Here is a 4,372-nt window from a genome sequence, read left to right as displayed (position 1 = left end):
GACCAGCCTGGTCTACAGAGCTAGTTCCAGGACAGGCTCCAAAGCCACAGAGAAACCCTGTCTTGAACCCCCCCCCCAAAAAAAATCCTTTCTAAAGCTTTTTCAGGTCTTATGTGGAAATTCTAGCATCATGTTGGAATGCCATTAGTTGGCAGAAGTTTCTGTTCCACTAGCAACTCCCAAATAAACACACTGAGGCTTATATTAATTACAAATACTCGAACAATAGCTTAGGCTTATTACTAGTTAACTCTTACATTTAAATCAATCCATATTTCTTACCTATACTTTGCCACGTGGTTTGGTACCTTTTCTCAGTATGGCATGCCCATACTGTTCTCTCTGCATCTGTGGCGATCTCCAGCTCTGCCCCTCTTCTTCCTATCATTCTCAGTTTGGCTCTCCCTCCTAGCTTTATTTTGTTTGGCTATTAGCTAGTCACCTTTCTTTCTTCCTTTCTTTCTTCCTTCCTTCCTTTCTTTCTTTTTGGTTTTTCGAGACAAGGTTTCTCTGTTTAACTGTGGAGCATGTCTTGAAACTCACTCTGTAGACCAGACTAGCCTTGAACTCACAGAGATCTGACTGCCTCTGCCTCCTGAGTATTGGAATTAAAGGCATGTGGCACTACTGCCCAGCTAGCTTCTTTATTAAACCAATCACAGTGACATATATTCACACAGTATAAAGGAATATGCCACACTTTGGTGTTTCTCTTTCCAAAACTAGGGGTGGTACCTGGTGAAGAATCCTTGCTGGTTCCCATCCCAAGCTTTATAATAGGAGGTATGATAAATGAGCAGTTCAAATCCTACCCTTTCTTGCAGTCCTGGGTTTAACCACTGACCAGTGGACTAACTACTTCCCTAGCAATCTACTATCAATTTTCTTCACAGTTCATCCAAGACCTCCAATGGGTGACTCAGAGCATTCTTATCCTTGAGGGCCAAATAGACTCACTGGCTGCTGTAGTGCTAATCAGTGAGGATTAGATCTAACAGTAGAGAAGGCTGCTCTTTGTCTTTTCCTCAGGGAAGAATTTTACTTCTATATATACCAATTGGGTATAGTAAAAGACAAGACCTGACAACTCCAGATAGATCTCTGGCCAATACATCATTGACAGTCCCATTTGGAAGTGGATATTGCCCTTCTTAACCCCCTTTTGCTCCTTTTCCTAATTCTTCTAATTACATCATATCTTTTAAAATTCTTGTCTAGAATTCTTCAACAACAAAATTGAGATTTCTAACTGTCTTGGAGTTTCTATTGTTGTGAAGAGATACCATGATCACAGCAACTCTTATATAGGAAAACATTTAATGCTTGCTTATAGTTCAGAGGTTTAGTCTATTATTGTCATGACAGGAAGCAAGGCAGCAAGCAGGCAAACATGGTGCTAGAGAAGGATCTGAGAATTCTTGCATCTTGATTCACAGGCAACAGGAAATGGTTTGTCTCACTGGGTGTGGCTTGAACATATATGAGACCTTCCTCCCCAGTGACACATTTCCTCCAAAAAGACTACTCAAACAAGACCACACCTCCTAATATGCCACTCCCGTTGGGGGCCATTTTCTTTCAAAACACACATTCCACTCCCTGGCCCCCAAAGACTTGTAACAATATCATAATGTATTTGGCTGTAGAATAATCCTTTTTTTTTTTTAGTGAGAACCTATATTTGTTTGATAGATGTTTTATTTATTTATTTATTTATTTATTTATTTATTTATTTATTAAAGATTTAGAATAATCCTTCTGTTCACTATAAATATGTTGCTCTCATTGGCTAATAAAAGCTGATTGGCTGATAATCAGGCAAAAGTTATAGGTGGGATGATCAAACAAGGATTCTGGGAGAAAGAGGAGAGAGTCAGAGAGACAAGAGGAGATGCCAGCTAGCTCCCCTGGAAAGCAGGATGTGTAGAAAATGAGGTAACAAGCCATGAACCTTGTGGTGACAAATAGATAAGGAATATGGGCTAATTTAAATATAAGAGTTAGCTAGTAACAAGCCTGAGCAATTGGCTGAGCTTTTTTCTTTTCTTTTCTTTTCTTTTCTTTTTTTTGTAAAGTGTTAGCATTTAATTGGCCTCCCTGAGTGGCTTCAAGCCACCAGAACACAGGCGCCTCCAACACCCTTTATCTTCTCTTCAGCTCTTCTGCTGAAAAATTTGGCTTTCACGATGACAGGCTGCTTAGGGAGCTTTCCCTTCCCCAGAACTTTGTAGTAGCCCGATCGCACGACATCAATGATGGGAGCAACTCCAGTCTTGTTCTTGGCAGCGTTGACCCGGGTCGGCTCACTGACCAGCGCCCACAGTTTATTCAGGTTGACAGTCGGGCAGAAGCTCTGGTTCCTCTTTAAGTGGTAATGCCCCATCCCAACTTTCCCGAAGTAACCTGGATGATATTTGTTGAAGTTGATCCTGTGATGATGCATGCCTCCAGCCTTCCCGCGTCCTCCCGGATGCTTGCGGTGTTTACCGATGAGGCCATGGCCGTGGCTCACGTGGCCCCGGAGTTTCCGGGTCTTCCTCAGTCTGGATGGCATGGTGGTGGCAGAAAGGAAAGAGGGGTGAGCTTTTATAATTAATATAAGCCTCTGTGTGGTAATTTTGAAGCAGCTGCTGGGATGGAAAGACTGCTTACAGCATTCAGTCCAACTTCAAATATCCCTATAGTCTATCACAATTGAAAAGTACAAAGTTCAAAGATTCTTCTGAGATTCTTGTAATCTCTTAACTGCAATCCTCTATAAAATCAAATTAAAAATATATATCACATACTGCCAACATATAATGGCACAGGATCTACATTACTGTTCCAAAAATTTAGGGAAGGGAGCATAGTGGGGAAATAATGGACCAAAGCAAGACCAAAATCCAATTGGTCAAACTCCAAACTCTGTACTCTATGTCTGATATCAAAATGATCTTCAGATATCAACTCTTTCAGCTTTGTTGACTGCAACACACTTCTTTCTCTTGGGCTGGTTCCACTCCCTCTTAGCAACTTTCCTCAGCATGTATCCCAAAGCTTTGGCATCTCCAACATCTTGGGATCTCCAAGGCAATCCAGGCTTCAATTTCACAGCTTCATGTAATGGTACCTCTTGCCCTCCATTCAGACACATGTCTGCTCTTAGCAACTTTCCTTAGTTGTGGGGGCAATTTCATAACCCCTTTCTTCTATTCTTGGCAATAAAGCCAGAACCATGTGGCCAAAGCTGCTAAATTCTATTGCTTTCTGGGGCTGGAACATGGCACCCTCATTCAATTACATATTCACCAGCTTTCTGTTTCCAGTGGCTTCCTTCTCGGCCTAAATTTGATTATTCTGGAACTTACTCTGTAGACCAGGATGGCCTCAACCTCAGAGATCTGCCAGTCTCTTTTTTGAGTTCTGGGATTATAGGCATATACTACTACACCTGGCTCTAATCTTTTCTTTAATTATTTTTCACAAATTGGGAACTTAGCTGGATGGGATCTTGAACTGAATCACCATTCTTTAGTCCATTTCTTAAAATGTTTATCTCTTTGCTCAGCTTTTTCCTTTTCTTTATAAATCTTCATCAGAGTTACCATTAATAACCACATAACAGAGTCTAGGCTGTTTTGAGATTTCTTCTGCTAATAGAGTTACTCAGAAACTCTTCATTTTAGTCTCAGACAGACTCTTTAGACAAGGGCAAAAAGCAGCCACATTCTTCACCAAAATATCACAAGAATGATCTTTAGGCCACATATTATTATTCTTCTGTAACCTCTTGCACAAGCTCCCCAGATTTCATCAAATCACATTCAGCACCACTATCTTCTATGATCCTACTAGTATGGTCCATTAGGCAACACTTAAAGCATTCTACCACTTTTCTAATCCATAACCCCAAGGTTATTCCTTCAAATAAAAGCATGGTCAGGCCTATCACAGCAAACCCCACTTCTGGTACCAACTTCTATCTTAGGGTTCTTATTGTTGTGAAGAGACATCATGACCATGGCAACATTTATAAAGGAAAACATTTAATTGGGCCTGGATTATAATTTTATAGATTTAATTCATTATCATGATGGCAGAATGTGTTGGCATGCAGACAGACATAGTTCTGGGGAAGGTGCTGAGAGTTCTACATCTTGACCCACAGGCAGCAGAAGCAGCTGTGTGTCACATTGAGCATATCTTGAGCAAAGAAGGCCTCAATACCTGTTCCTCACTTAACACACTTCCTTTAACAAGGCCACACCTACTCCAACAAGGCTATATCTCCGAATAGTGCCAAGACTTGGAAATCCCACTCCCGTGACTGAGGGTTAATAGTCAAGCAATAATTCTGGCTGCATTGTACTGTTGATAGGAGGAGCAGCAG

The 4,372-nt window shown here is 41.1% G+C and overlaps 1 pseudogene; it reads right to left on the bottom strand.

Moving 5' to 3' along the window:
- Nucleotides 1-2,034: 2,034 nt before the first annotated feature.
- Nucleotides 2,035-2,554, bottom strand: LOC101979076 (annotated as a pseudogene).
- Nucleotides 2,555-4,372: the final 1,818 nt, after the last annotated feature.

The sequence above is a fragment of the Microtus ochrogaster genome, chromosome 5, assembly GCF_000317375.1.
Source record: "Microtus ochrogaster isolate Prairie Vole_2 chromosome 5, MicOch1.0, whole genome shotgun sequence".
Classification (NCBI taxonomy): domain Eukaryota; kingdom Metazoa; phylum Chordata; class Mammalia; order Rodentia; family Cricetidae; genus Microtus; species Microtus ochrogaster.
Note: the sequence above shows the minus strand (reverse complement) of the source record. Positions and strands in the feature narration are given on the sequence as shown.